This window comes from Eutrigla gurnardus (assembly GCF_963514095.1).
Source record: "Eutrigla gurnardus genome assembly, chromosome: 17".
NCBI classification, from domain to species: Eukaryota; Metazoa; Chordata; class Actinopteri; order Perciformes; family Triglidae; genus Eutrigla; species Eutrigla gurnardus.
In genome coordinates, this window is record NC_139928.1 from 12,548,911 (window position 1) to 12,565,710 (window position 16,800).

Here is a 16,800-nt window from a genome sequence, read left to right on the forward strand (position 1 = left end):
ATAACAAGCACACTGGGGAATTTGACACTAATTTGAGACGAGGCAGGCAGAACAGCGTGGGGGGGGCGGGCATAGAAAACAGAATGAGACGGAGGAACAAATAAACAAGGGCACAGAAGGGTCAAGGGGGGAGAAAGTAACGCAGCGCCAGGGACACTGAGTTATGAGGATATGAAATGTGAAGTTTTATTTGCACTTAACATTCGTTCTCGTGGATTGGCTCACGGTTCGGATGCGAGAGCCAACTTCAGCGAGTTTACTAGAACAGATCTGCTGTCTGTGGCGGACAGACCCCGTCGCCGGCGGCCTGTTAACGGCGCCGGCTGCCAGCTGATAGACGGACAGCACGGGTGTCCGTCTCAGTCACGACTCTCTCGGAGAACACAACGGCAAGTTCTTCCCTCTACAGAGAAAGTTGAAGTATGACATGAATTACTTTGCAAAGTGTGTTTGGAAACTTTTTTTTTTTTTAAAGCCAGTGCACCAGCAGTTGCGTAGCCAACACAAACTATTCGGAGTGTGAGTACATCACTCAAAAGTACACAAACTCTACTGTGTTCAAAGATTTATATAAACAACACTTCACTTTAGTGTTAGATTTGGAGATTTAAAAACATTATTCATACAAGAACCCACAATGGACTTTTTTGGTTATGCAGTTTCTATTATTGTATTTTCAGATGTTTGGATTATTTCATAGGAGGTCAGACTGTGTTTATAAGTATGTGAACCACTGAAACAAGACCTTCAAGAGCTCTGAAGGTCTGTGTGTATTTAGCCACCATGCATGTCTGAACAAAATGTCACAATAACGTATCGCTGCTATCCCTCGAGCCACGTCTGTGCATAGCTTTAAAATAGTGCATATCATATACTTATGTTTTCAGCACATTGATCTGGTTATTGTTAATTATAAATAAATATGTGTCATTATTGGTTTATAGCATCGTCTGTGTGCTGACAAGTACCCCTAAAAATGACAGTATGCATCCGCCGTGCACCCATCCCTAGAAATAAACACTAGCCCGCTGCTAATCGTTCCTGTGTCAGCCATGCGTAACACCGTGTCACAGCCGCCGCACATGCTGAATGCCTCGCAGGCCTTTGTTTTGGAAAATGTGCTAGAGGTTGCCATGGAGCTTGTGTTTGATCTATTGTAATTAACCGAGCCCACTGATTGCACAACGCTTCCCCCTGGCTGGTCTCCATCAGCGGGGGCAGCCCTCACTGGACGTCTAATCAAACACCACGTTAAACCGCCGTTGATGCAGTCGCCTCCCCACCATGATCTGTCCTTACATGGCCCAACGGGGATCAAAGCAGCAGGGGGAAGGCAGGCCAATAAGGATCATTGGAGTATTAAACAAAGCTGAGGTTTACTGTTTCAAATGGGTTTCTGAGCTGAAGAGAAAGGATAAGTGTCAAGTGGTGTGTGTGTGTGTGTGTGTGTGTGTGTGTGTGTGTGTGTGTGTGTGTGTGTGTGTGTGTGTGTGTGTGTGTGTGGATAACAAGTGTCATATTTGTCATTTTATTTTACACTCATATTTGTGTGAAAAATATGAAGTTAAAAAGTCAACAAGCTCAATTAGCTTAGCTTAGCTTAGCATAAACACCTTAAACATGGGGTAACTGCTAGCCTGAGCCTGTTTAGTAGCAGAAAAAAAGAAAAGAAAAGCAGCCTAAAAGCAGCTTTAAACAGCAATAGTTGGTTAGAAAATGCCTAAAAATATGTTTGAGACATGAGGCTGTTTCCCCTTGCCTCCTCGCTTTATGCTAAGCTAACCATCTCCTTGCTGTGGCTTCATATCAACAGACAGGCAGATTATTATTGTTCCCTCTCCCCAAAAAAAGTGAACAAGAATATTCCCCAAAACTCGCTAACTTTCCCTTCATATCGCATATCGAGGGGATTTCCTGGGGATTAACCGTTATATTTTTGACATGTTGTAGCCACATTCTTCCTCAATCCAGTCACTTTTTGTACTAAGGAATTTCTAATGGTGACCACATCCCTCCGTCAGTGTGTCCTTCATCCCTAGTCTAGTCACTGTGTCCTGATGCGTGTCACGCAGCCTGCTTTAAAGTCAATTAGCCCCACTTCTCACCCCCAGGGGTGACAATCTGGGGCTCACATGACCCTTCAAGGCTGACCTTCACTCAACACTCACATATGGCCAGGCCCTGGGGTGGGGAAACCGCCTACTCCGTCCAAGGACGGGGCTGTGTGTGATGGGTGGAGGGATGGCTATGAGGGTGTATGATCTCTGGAGAAAACACACATATTTTTATAAAAGACAGATATTATTTCCCAATGATTCATTGTTGAAATTAAATAAAAGCTAAGCTCATACAGTGTTATAGTGTGCTATAGTGTTCACTTTATTATGATTAATTTATCTGATACGAGTGTGAACATATGACCTAATATGACAAAATATCTGCAAGGGATTTCCAGTGAACTTGATATCTACTGTGTTGGGGGCTGTTCTTTGAACCTGCTTGTAATATGTTGCAATAACCCTTCAGCTATTTATATCATAACAGTGATTAAAGCCATTATATGGAATCTAGACACAGTAGGCCGCATGACTTGAGTCTGGACTTTCCCAGAGCCGCCGCAAAGGCAACTTCACTTCTTTTTTTTTTTTCATTTCTTTAGTAATCCAAAGTGGATTAGGAGGAGTGTATACCCTGAAGCAACAATTTAGATCAGCTCCATGAATCTGAGGACTGGGCATTAAATATGGAACAGAGGACCACCCATCTTTAAGCTACTGGATATGAGGGGGGGGGTCTAGTCCAGCTAATCTGGACCAGACTTCCACAAATGCATATTTCAGGATTAAAAACAAGATCTTAACCGTCGGAGGAGATTCCTGCGATGTAAGATACAAACAAAGTTAAGACGCATAAGCCATAATACAGTTTCACAAGCTTTTTGGGGGTCAGTGAGCAGGGACGTCTTATGAAACAGGTCTCCCTGTGCTGTAATTCAATAAAAGCATGGGAGTAGGTGTGTGAGATTAAAGTAGTAAAACAAGGTGTTTCTAATTTGAGGGTCTGTTAAATTGAACTGAATGGGGAAAAAAACAATCCTGTAATGCAGCAAACTGCCCCAGCTAGCTTTTCCCAAACGGTATTTACTGCAGTTTGTGTGTGTGTGTGTGTGTGTGTGTGTGTGTGTGTGTGTGTGTGTGTGTGTGTGTGTGTGTGTGTGTGTGTGTGTGTGCGTGCGTACATGCGTGTGTGTTTGTGTGCGCGTCCCCAAGTGTTTGTGTGAAGTTTTTTGAAGCGCTGGTGGCTGCAGGGTTGTGCAACTGCAGTCCATTTGCCCAAAGCAAATAGCAACATTCTAAGAAAGAGGAAAGGGGGGGTTGTGCGTTAGCAAAGGTTTTTCGCATGTTTTTTCCCCTTTCTATTTTCCACCAATGTCATTCGCATTTAATCTGCAGGGCTTGCACAATTTTTTTTTTTCTGTTGCATTGATGTTGAGCAACACATTGATAAAGGTCACAAACAGTCGTGGCACTCCTTTCAAAAACACCTCACCGAAATGCACTGGGGCACGGATACAAATCCTGCGCCTTAATAGCGTTTTAATCATAGTGTGAAATGACAGGCTACCGCTGGGTCTTGTGATATTTCAAAAGGTCATCTGGTTTGCACAAATGCCTCGCTAAAAAGGTGTTGGCCCAACTTGTAAGAGCCTGTAAGTCTGCTGGCATTCCTGCATAACTATAACCTCTGGAAGCCACAGGTTGCCGGCTGAAAGCCTTGAGCTCGAGTCGGCACACACGTCTGAAGAGGTAAAGATGTAAACAAAACGATGTCCGACAAAAAATAATCCACACCGGGGCGAAATTTGCAGCAGTACGGGAAAAAAAAATACAGTTATAAATTGCTTTAAAATGATCAAAAATAAAACGTTCCACTAAACTGGAAGGATGAAAACCCTAAAAAGGTTATAGAGATTTGGCTTATCGCTCGGAAGCAGGAAGGGACTACATCTGAATACAAAAACGAATTCATTAAAAAGCAATCAACCTGCATGACATTGTTTATCGCCGTATTTATTTGAACCTGCAGTAAAAGCCCGACCCGACCGCGGCACACAGGAAAGCGTAACACCTGTGTCGAAAGACAAACACCGAGGATGATGAAACAGATGTTTCGGTAACAAGGTAACCCTGTCGGCACAGAAGTCAACAATGAACGGTGCAGTGTGTGTGTGTGTGTGTGTGTGTGTGTGTGTGTGTGTGGGTGCTCATGAAGGGGTAATATCCTCTCTCTTCCTGGTAAATGTGTGTTTACTGAAAGGGCTACAGCCAGGAGGCTAAAGGCAGGCGGAGTCTATGTGGGAGTGTTGGGGGAACACCAACCAAATTCTGATTTCACTTCTTTCTTTTTTTTTTTTTTTTTTCCACTCATGTTGTTAAAACTTAGTGAGGGCGGGCTGACTTCACATTTGTGACATTTTGGCCCCCCCGAGCTACCGTAACTGTTATTACCTTTGCCAATGGGAATCCTGTGTTTACTGACCACACAAACGCCGGGCCAGTGCCTGGTACCAACATCGCTTACAGTCACTAAGCACACACATGTCAGCCTGTGAGTCAGTGCACTTCCCCCGTGCGCTGACGTACTTGTAATCAGGATGTAAGTCGGTCATCTGCTCGGCGGTTCCCCTCTGCCCCGGCCTGATGCTGCAGGAGAGTCCCATTCGATCGTCCCGTTTCCATAATTACCGTCCAGTGGCAAAAAAACCGAGAGAGAGAACGAAGCGCAGGAATTAAACAATGGTGGTTTTGATTCGTAATTATGGAATCTGGCTTTGAAAGCGGCGCCGCTGTGTGTTCTGCCCTTTTGGCACGACATGAACGCCGATGTTCGTTACGAGGGAGAACACAACTTTTTATGTCGGTTTTTGTAATACTTGTAAACTGAGGAATTCCTTCTCATTTGTACACAGCGCTGGCCCTTTAAGTCATTTATAAGCATTGTGTAAAGTGAAACTAATTTCAACCTGGTGTTACCACGGCGATGAAGAGGTGGGTGGTTGTGGGAAGTTTGCGTGTTTACACGTGTTGGTTTGTGATTGTTTACACTTTTCTTTTACTTTCACGAACTCCCTTCTGGTATGCTAATTTGTTTTTGAGGTTTTTATCGAATATTCAACACAGGATGCAAATAATGTCTCTATGTAACCAAGGTCACATTTTAATTGCTTGTGATACTCTCGTATTCCCAGTAATGACGGGTTTCCAAGCTGAGCAAATTCCTCACCACCCGTTTGTCACTGGAGTCATCTCGCCCTGTGCAGTCCTTTGTCTGCCAGTCCTCGACGAGGCACAACCCACAGACAGTGGAGCTTTTGAAATGCTGCAAATTTGAAATGTAAAAATGTTCCTTCGTCTTTTTTTTCTCTGTTTGATTAATTCCCCTAGACCACACACTGTGTGTGTGTGGGGGGGTGGAATTTTCCCTCCTTAATAAGCATGTTTCAGGTCGAAACAGGCTGTTTTTCCTTTCATCCATATTCATGTTGCAGTGTTTGTGAAAACAGACCAGTCTGAATCATCTTCGCACATCACAAGGCGACTGTGTGTGAATGGTTATACTTCCAAAGTTCATTTACTTCCCCGACATCAAAAATCGCTGGAAATTATATCTCGTTATCCGACTCCGAGGAGCATTCGGTTCCCGCAGCCTTTTCGTTAAACTGACGTGTGAAATCATTCATTTGGAGTTTTAGTTGCAGTTCAAACAAAACCTGTGGCTCAAAACATTTCACATCCTTTTCCACGAAGCTAAATGAGCACTTTCTAGTCATAAATACATAATTTTCAACAATAAAAGCATCGGCTAAGCAGCAGACGGACTTTTCTTTCTCCGGCTCAAACACAAACACTCGTGCCACGAAGTAAATATTAACAGTAAAGTATGCTCATCCCCTGAATTACACATCCTCACGTTCAGATATCTTATCTTGACAGATGTGTCACTACAAACTAAATATTTCGGACAGCTCGGGCCTATACTAGGCATGGAATGCTGTCCTGTATACAACAGAGGAGACGGACAGAGGAGCGCCACATTAAACAATAGATTGTTTCAGCTCACCGATGGCCGCCTTGCTCCGGCTGCAAGCTACTGGGTCAACACAAAGGTTTCCTTTACAGTTTCCCTATCCGTATCTCTGCTGTATTTATTTAATCTACAGTCTATTAATAACAGTTTGCTCATGTCAAAACCTTCCCCTCTATTGTTTGTAGCAGACCGGAGAAGGAAAAGTAGAGCCAAATACAGTCTATTTAGCTCATTAGCTCGCGTTAATGTTTTCATTGCACACCAAAAACAATATATATGTATTTTTTTAAAATGTCCCATCATGTTTGCTGCAGTTTGAAAGTTGATATTGTATGTTCCTGTTTATTTCACTTATCTGCTTCCCTAATTTGTTTTCATGGCCCAACATTTCCACTTCTAAAAATACAAACTGATTCAAACATTCAAATATTTTGCTAAAAATTACCAATACCAATATAACTTTTTACCAATATTTCCCCAAGAATATTATAAGGCCGGGAAGCACAGGCAGCGGTTTGGTAACTGTTCCTGTTTCTCCAGCAAGCCTGCTGTGTGGTTGCATATGATGAAATCAAGACAGCGTCAAAGTCAGGATTCTGATTATTTTTGTGTTAAACCTTCAGCTCTACAGTAAAGCCTCCTCTCCACAGGCAGTTAACCCATTCAGGTTAAAGCTTCCTGGATTTTATGCAGGTGACGTCTTTACGCACTTGACTTTGGACGAGTTCAGTTCATTTACTTGCCCGTGTTGTCTCGTCAATAATGTAACACGTGCCGTGGGGGAGAGGGGGGGTGGGGGTGCGTTTGATCTACGGCTGCTTGGAAAACGAGTCCATCTACTCAACGCGAGATTGTTTCATTACACGCCATCAATCATCCCGTGATGTAAACATCCCCTGAGTGTAACGTTTTTGCCAAATGCCCTCTACAGAGCGAGCGAACGGAAGGAAGAGAGACGGGAGGAAAGGGAGAATAACTGCAGGAGGAAGAGAGAAGATAGATGATAAGCAGAGAGAGAGATGTAGATGGAGGTTCTGCCAGTATCCTGTTCTCCCAGTGGGAGAGAATTTGTTTGGGCTGGACAGGATACACGGGGTACATCTGGACAGATTAATCCCAAATACAGTTTACAATATCCTTCTTGCTGTGCCGCGTGGGACAGGTCCTTTCCTCCAGACACCAGAGTTGGTGCATGAGCTATTTATATGCACGTTACATTGTTGCCACTATTTGCCTGTCATCAATAACACCATTGTAGTCGCTAAATCAGCTGCTGAGATCTGAGAATGCGGTGACTTCCCTAAAAAGAGACTGAACAGTCATCACGGAGGCGAGCATACAATGACTCAGAGAATAAAGTCCAAAGCTGCATTTTGTCGCCCAAAATCAGCAAAAACTGCTCACCGACACGCATATCGAACTGCATTATGGCTGCTGCAAACCGCCGCAGCTCATCATAACGTTGTCTGGGTTTTTATTGATCCACATAAAGCCCCCAAACATCTTTGTTTGATTTCACGATCAGGTGAGCTTACTTCCTGTTTCACTTCCGGATCAGTTTATCTAGTTTATCACAACCTCATCAGGCAAATTCTGTGATCTCAATGAGTGTAAATGTTTCCAATATGAAATGGAAACAGTTGCAACATTTCCTTTAAAAAAAACCCCATACAGTACTGTAGTCTTTTTTAATGTAATTTACTGTGTGCATTAAATGCTCAGCAACTATGTTGCTCAAAGGACTTTTCACATAAATCTGAGGTCGAGTCGACTGGCGCAGGACTGGACGTGTCACGATGCGCGTAAAACCCCGTGGAAAGAAGTGGCGTGTTACGTGAGCGAAGCCCGTGGAGGTGGGACGAGCGATCACGGGGGTCTCGCTCATGCTATCGGGCTCGTTGTTTTTTAGCCGGGCAAGAAAGTGTTGCATTTATTTTCTGGTGTTCTTATGAAGCCCGGCTCCTGAAGAGCCACCGGGAGAATGTTGTTTTCTCTCCCTGACATTCCCTCCTTCTCCTCTATCCGGCTGTTTCCAGTTACCTTTCAACCGGTGAAACATTTTCACTCCTGAAAATGAAGAGGATAACTTTTCCATCTCCGACACTGTTCCAGGAGACATCTGGCTTGTGTTAGAGCATCGCCGGTGTGTGTGTGTGTGTGTGTGTGTGTGTTGTGGAGAATGATATTGAGAAGAGAAGTGTATTGTTTCACTGTCTGTGCTCTCCCACAGGGGGAAGTAAGCTGCAGTGAATTGTACACGCAGACAAGCCACAAAGCATCCCGACAAACAGCAGACACACACACACACACACACACACACACACAGACACACACAGACAGATGTATGTGTAGGAGGGAGGATCTTGTCAAACTTCCTCCTCTCTTATGAATGTGGGGAAGATCCACTGGTGGAAAGCTTCCCCCATTCATATATATATACATATATATATACACACCGCTGAGCTCCGAGGTCATATATGATGTAAATACAGCCTCCGTCCTACTTGCACTGGGGGGAACTGGCTCTGATCCTTCCCCTCGTCTCCCGAGCGAGCCTCGCACACACTAAACCCAACCTTCGGACCGTGAACCACTCACACTATAAACCACACGTTTGAGTAAGTCTCGGCGTTGACGGCTTTCAAATAAACAGAAAGCCCAGCGCCGTTAATGATCTGATCGTCTTCTCCAGACACAGACGGCCAATCCCCCTCCGTTGGCGGATAATTGTTAAGATAATAAACGCTGCAGATTTTTCAAAGCCATGATTGTAAACATTTCTCTGTCACAATTCAGAGCCGGGGGGGTTTAGGAATCGCTCCACAGAGACTTTGTTGCGAAAGACGATGAAAGATGACTGTCAAGAGTCCGCCAGGGTTTTATGAGGCTATTTAGTTTTACATAGACCATGATGCCTTGCAGCCACCTGCCAGCAGCAGAGTCCTGAGCAGGTCCAGCTTGGCTCGCGAGTGCACATATATCAGGAGTCAAGAAAATATTTGGCTTCCGTGAAGTGATCAAATGAAATCGCTGGCACCTCTCGCTGACCTCACAGCCCCACAAATCCTTAAAATGACTTGGAGAATTAGTTCGGCGTGTAAGGGGAATGTTCAATGAGAGCGAGATGTGAGCTACGATACACAGCATATTAACTGGGAACGCGGGGAAGCGGCTCGCCTGTCCAAAGGTAACAAAAACCCAACCAACCAGCATTTCTAAAGCTCACTCATTAACACGATATTTCTCATCTGTGTAATCCAAACAAGAACATCGAGGTGTAAAAACAAAGGTTCGATAGCCGAGGCAGGAAGTTCACTGGTCCGGTCCTCGCCAAGACATTTTCCAGTCGTGTGTCAGATTGACTGATTTCCATCTGTTTCCCGTCTTTATGCTAAGCTAGGCTAACCGGCTGCTGGAAGTAGCTTCATAATTACCGTACATACATTTATCTCATCTCGGCAAGAAGGTGAATAAATGTATTTCTCAAATTGTCGAACGTCTGCCGATCACCTGGCAGCCTCACAATCACAACAGAGATCCACGAGGTCATCGCGCCCGGGCCAAGAAACAGTATTTACCTCAACTCCCCATTCAAACCACAACTTTGGGGGGTTTTTTACCGCCGTGAACTTTTACCACACCATGAATCCTAAACTATTGGCTGTAGCTTTATATTCACCAGACATGAGTGTGGTATCGATCTTCTCCCCAAACTCATAAAAAGCCCATTTCCCAAGAAGAGAAGACAAAGTGTTCCTCGGCCTACAGTAAATACTCACAAGCTTCCAAAGAACAGGATGAGCATGTATTAAAATGTACTCCTCCATTTGCTCATCAGACCTTGTTTATATAATAATTTCACTTCCTTCCTTTGTTTTTTTTGTGGTAGCATTAATCTGGAACTTGACGCCACTGCCAGTGATGCATCATTGAATAAAAGCACCACATTTTTTTTTAATCTAGCTCAAAAAAATGCTAATGTTAGGATTTCTTGAGATCAAAACTAAAGATTGCTGCTTAAGTCACCATTTCTCTCTGGTCTCTGCAAACTACAGTTAGCGGAAAAACAACTGGAAATTAGTTTTCTGTGGTTTCTGCTTTGGAGATGCAGCTGTTTATTCTCTCGTGTTGATTGGACTTTCCTGAGGTATAGAGGTTGTTAGATTAAACGGTATTAATGGTCTTCAGAACCTGAGCAGCTCCTCATGGGCTGCAGAAAATCACAAAAAGAAAGCGGGTTCTCCTCCTCCTCCTCCTCTTCCTCCTCTTCTCCAAACAATGTGAATTCTCTGCCCATCTTTCCAGGCAAGTCTCCACGCAGGTTTTAGCTGTTCTCTCAGATGCACAGCCAAGCGCGGTAAAGAATAATAAAACGTCAAAAAAAAAAAAAAAACTCACAACAGCACAGACCACCGAAAATGGAACACGCCGGAGGGTGGAAAAACACTTCAAGATTTTCTCGCAGTGCTCTTGAATTTATTAAGTGGTAAACCCTTTTGCCTACTGCTCAGGATGAGGGACAGAGGCACCACTTTCATGCTAGAAGTTCACTGCATTATTATTCTGTGTTACCAGAAAGAGTTCTATTATATTACCAGAATCATTACTTTGCCTTTTGATAGATTTTGCACAAAAGAATATTTTGTTACAGCCTCAGAACATAAAAAGTAAGAAGTGAACTGCATTTATTTTATTGTATTGTTTTTGTGCTCACAGGTGAACCGGAGGAGGAGAACTCTGTCAAGTTGTTGTGACAAGGGGGGAGTTATCAATGCAGTGGCTCAAGGAAAGAGTGTGTTTGTGTAAATATAGTCCAGTTAGTAAAAAGACCACTGTTTCTGTTCCACTTTTATTTGCAATTAAGTTAAAGACTGATTCTCGCACCTTTTTTTCCTCTCTAACTTTTGGCTTGGTCTATCATCTGTGAAAACGACTTTCCCTAAGCCCAGGATTGAAACCCAAAAAAAAAAAAAAACCTTCAGAATATACCCTGTGGGAAAATGACATAACACCAAACACTGGGGGGGAAATCAACACTAAACACTGAGTCACCGCCTGGTAACTTGCCTAACACCTAGCCCTGCCTCAACGCCGCAGCACAAAGAAGCACGGCTCCTCTTCAGAATAGAAGATCTCTGTCCTCGTTTGTGTGATCGGGATGGCCCCCGTCACGACTACGCTCGCCAAGTGTCCCTTCAAGCATGTTTGTGTTGTGGTTAAAAGAAAGGGGGGAAAAAAGGAAACATACCACTCAGGGCACTCGTGCTGAAATAAGCCGCGCATGAATTTGTTTGGTTTTGCATTCTCAGTAACACAAAAGCACAAAAACAAACACATCCGCAGAACATGTTCCTCTCGTGTGATGCCAGCAACTTGCACAAAAACAGAGAAACGCGCACACACACACACACACACACACACACACACACACACACACACACACACACACGCACACAGCCCAGGGGTGTTAAAGCAGCCGGGCATGACAGATCACGCCGTCTCTCCATTATTACGTCGTGTTACGATTAATAATGCATGTTTCCTGACACCTTAATTACCTCCGCCCACACCCTGTACACACACACAGACCTTCAGTCAGCACCAGCTCAGTCACATCAACACACACACACACACACACGCTCTTCTCTCCCTGTGGAGAGGACACATCAACGGCACCATTACACTGGATGAGGTGCTTGTTGTAACTGCAGCTGTCTGAGCCAGAATACAGGCTGTGACTCAGCGCTCGCTGAAATGTGCAGCACTGAAGACGAAACCCGTTTCCTGCAGGTCTGTGTTCAATTTGGTGCGATGAATCGGGGACTTCTGACCTGGAGGTCAGTTAAGGACCATGTAGGGATGAGATGGCAGTTTGACATGCGCCCAGTTTATCTATTTCCACTACTGTTGAGTTTTTCAAATGTTCGTTTTCTTTGCAGAAACAGTCAAAACAGAACTCTTTTACACAGAAGTTTTATTTTTCAACTGCTCAACAGACCGCAGCGTCTTGCAAAAAGTCTTCAGATATTTGAAAGCGTTCCGGATCAACAGCTTTTCAACATTTCACGATATCTCTGAGAAATAATTTGCCACATTCTGCTCCACTATTAATTAGGAAGTTGTACCATCAGGATTCACCAGGGACGAATGTCTATGAATTAATTCCTTTGAAAGCCGTTGAGTGCCCGTTCCAATAACATCATGTGTACTCCTTTATGATGACACTCCGCGTGTTGAAACTCAAACACAAACTTCATGAATGTTACCCCACATTTTTTCCTACATCCTTCAAAAAACTGATGAAATGCCAAGAAACGCCGGGGCCCTAATTTCCAGGCAGCCACGGAGTCTGCAGTTAATGGAGCGACGCTCGGCTTTCATCTTTCCTCCCGTGAGTTGTAGCGCAATCATATCATTAAAAGCTCCACGTTAGGTAATTTGTGAAGAGTGACAGCTTGTTGTTGCTGACTTGAATGGTAAGTGTGTATGTGTACACACACACGCAAACACTTTCTTCTCCTCGCGCTCCTCGCTTCCTCCTTTCTCCCGCCGGCTTAGCCCCGGCGCAGGCAGTGTGTTCCGATGCATGGGAAATAATTGGTCATCCCTTTCATCACAGGATTATGAGAATAAATCTCCTTTTGGAGCAGGGAAGCGCTAACAGTCATCGAAATCCTGTTACATGGGGTATTATCCTGCAATTAATTGCTTTTTCCAAACGCTAAGCTCTTCTCTCCCTCTCGTGTTCACACACTTTGATAAATTAACTACCGGTTGACTCGCTCCAGAAAGAGGTTGGGGGTTGTGGGACTTGTAGAGGGGGATTGGTAACAAATAAGGTTTTTTTTCTCTCTCTCTCTCTCCCTGTGGATCTGTCTCAACCTCTCATTAACGATGGCCCCACCTCTCCTAATTTTTGGCTGGAGGATGTACTTTGTATCGACACGGAGAGAGAGAGAGACGGAGGATCCTGCTCACTTCAGACTGTCATTTAGTGTTGGTATGTTGGAAGCGGACGGACCTTTTGAACAGCTGCTGCAGCTTATCTTTCATCAGAACGGCACGGCGGAGATTAATGTCGGATGACACTTTCATGTGCCATCTTCTAAGGCACTTTTGGGTAAAAGAATATTTTTAAACGGCGCCAGTAAAGTAAATCAAAGCGACTGACAACCAGGGGGAAATTGGATGAGAGAAAACAGGCAGCTGAATAAAAATAAATAAAAAACCTGTTCATGCATTTTTGGCCCTATGGATGGAAATGTAAGCTAAGTGGAGGGTCGCCCATAAAGTTGGAATAGTTTGCAAATGTCTTGTCTTTTATGGCACCAAACAAATGTTATGCATGAATATATTTTCACCTGTGACACATAATGTAATCAATGCAAACGTGATTACTGATGCTGAATAGAAATAAACAGACGATTGTGTCTGAAAAGAAAACAAAACATTCCAACTTTAGGGGCGACAGTATAGTTAAGACTTAAATATCTCAACATTTGTACCATAACTTTGTCCAGATGTTCATGGTTCCCTGAAGATGTGACTTCTACTCTAGCGCCACAATGTGGGGTTTTACGTAAATCTCCTTGACAACCAGCTGTTCTTTGTGCTAATTTGCGAATGTTAGAATGCTAACGTGCTAAAATATAGCGGTGACCATGGTCAACCTTTACATACACGTTTGCAATGTTAGCATTGAAACAGTAAGCATGTCAGCATGCTGACCTCAGCATTTAGTTTAGCAACTGTGCATCAGTCCCAAGAGGATTGGAAGGGAAGTGGATACAGCGTGGGAGGCGGGACCTCGTCCATTCCCATCAAAGTTGATTGACTTCCTTGGTATTAAATTACTCAGCTCATCCCAAGTGTCGTAACACTTTTATTTAACTCCAACACCTTATTTTCCAAATAAGGTGAATAATCACCAACAATCTCCCTCTTTTTTTCAAAGCGCAGCAATAAAAGACTTCTTGTTTCCTTTTCTCAATCTGTATTTTTGTCATTCCGCTGAAGATGACATCATGGGCTCAACCCAGCTGAGGGAAGACAGCTTGTGTAACAGTGATGGGCTGGTGACAGTATGGTGGTGACGTGTGTGTGTGTTGTTGTGGCCGGCCACACACACACACACACACACACGTTCATACACAATTGTTATCCACTTCCCATTAGCAACAGGAAACCCCTTGAGTCATCCCGGAGCTCTGAGTGTAAAGCAAACTATTTCAGTGAAATCATGTGTTGAAGACTGACTGATGAAGACAGAGTTGTGAAACAGTGTTCTTGGGACATGAAGGGAAGTGAGCTGATCTTTTCAAGTGGCATTCTGCTGATGAAGGCTCGACGGGTCGACCTTTCCAGTCTCACGGTCTACAAGCGGGAGGGCAACAATGGAAATGAATTAATTGTGTTTTTTATCTGTGATGCTTGTAAATACTGCAGGGCACAGTTACAGGACAGAATCATTTCAATCATCCAGCTGGTCAAACTTGCCATTTTTATGAAATCATGCATTTTTTATAACAAGGTCGACAAAAAGTGGAAAAACACAATGAATATACAGATGCTTCCGTACGGTATGGTTTAATGAATATGTATGAGTGTGTCACCACATTCCGTATTAATCATTACAAAAGAATCGTATTTTCAGCTGAAGCATTAAACTTCTGAGAAGACCTTTGGGGAAGTCCTTGTGCTGAGTGTTCAAACTCGATACCTCCCCCCGTGTGAGAACAAATGTGTTCGATCAATCAGGAACCGTGTCAAGGTGCATGTTCCCGTATTTAAAAAAGAAAAATCAGCGGTCATGTGCTGTTAAATCTGAGCACAGCATATTATGAAAAGTGAAAGTATGCATTAAGACGGGGTTTTGAAATAGCACAAATCATTTGCGTTGCACAACATCCAGAGTCTCCAATCTAACAGCCCAACTCGCCGGATCAAAGAAACGGTTGATGGACAGGTTGGGATAACTAGAAAAGGAAGGCAGACATTTTTTGGCCAGACAAGAGTCTGGAGTCCATCCACATGAAACAACCCCCTGCCAATCTCAGCTCCTGGTTTGATGGATTATCCTCGAGGTCAGCCAAGGTTGTGGAAATACAGAGCATATTCAGTAGAGATGGTTATAGCAGACTGACGACTAATTTTGGATGAGACCTCCACACGTGAGTTCACACAGTTCACCGTGTCTAGGAGCTGATGTTAAGATATACAGGAGACCTGGGGGAGGATCGCAGTCTTAGAAGACCTTCTCTTTCTTTTATTGCTGGCATATAGTTGAATATTGGAGTGGCCCACTTCTATCTCCCACTCAAATTCTACAATCATAGCGAAATGTACAATAGTAGACAAGCAGACATCTGCAGAAAACAACTTCTTCTTCACAAAAACAATCATTAAAAAAGTGTCAGCGTAATACCAAGAGAGGAAGATGGTGGCCTGTAAAAAGACTACTGTTGCGTACAGGATCCTCACTTCCTTCTTTCACCGAGTGACCTTTTTCAGATGCTCAGATATGGCGTATAATAATTGCCATAGTTCTGCATGCCAGTTGCAGAAACGCGGATCTCGTGACCTCGCAGAGACGATAACATCTGTGGTGCTATGTGCCAAGATCTATTTCTTCATGTACACATCTTCAGGACAATTACGTATGATTTCATAAGAATGACAGCCGTGAAATGAACATCTAGTTAAAAACAAATGTTGGCAATGCTAACACTGGTTAGCATATTTATACAGCGTCGTCTCGTAGGCTTTGGCCCCTGTGAGAATAAACAATGGGCCTTTTTATGAAATGTCCCAGTAGGAAAAGCATGGGTGTAAATACTGAAATGAATGTTGTTTCTGTGTTGCCTCGTGGTTCTAATTCCTAGTCAGAAATTGGGAATTTCGGATCACTATAATATGAGTTGGTGGGCAAAAATAAAGTAATCCAAAAGGACAGTTTATCTTTGTTGAATGTTCATCATAAGGCATCTATCCGTCTATCTCCATTATCCAATAAACTGGTCACAGTTTGTAAACAATGATGATGCACGTACGTCTGCTCACGCAGTTCAACACCAGAAGGACGGAGCTTATCAAGCTCTGCAAGGACATTTAACCTCCGAAGATCACCAATGCAACACAAAGTGACATTCCAGATCTGGCTGGTAGAATACATCAGTGAGCGTATATTCAGAGACATAGAGAAACCTAGCATGTAACATTAAAACATTACATTTAAAATACATACTCATCTTTAGTTCATTATCTCCCATTTACATTTGGCAGCGGTTAACATGGCCACTGGTTAAACTGATCAAACTCGTTATTCTAAAATGGTCGTGATCCAGTTGAAACTCGTTTGAGTATCGCTCCCGACAACCAAACATTCAACAACCGCGCATTTCGATGCCGGTAGCGGTTTTAATTCCACGTTTAAGGCTTGCATATTCATCTGGAAGGCTCGGGCAAAAAGCAACTTCCTTTTGCCAAAATGCATCGCACATATTTTTCGATGACATCAACGGCATCAAAAGGGTCTGTATCCAGTATTTCTTTACGTTCAGGTCTTGAGGTAAATCCTACATTTCGCAACCTAAGCTGTAGGTCTGACTTTAAATTCTAACTCCGAGTCTACTGATGAGGAATAATTCACAGCGATGGCTTGGCTGTCAGCCAGATCAGATTGAACTATTCTCAGAGCCGATCAATTCCCAGCCT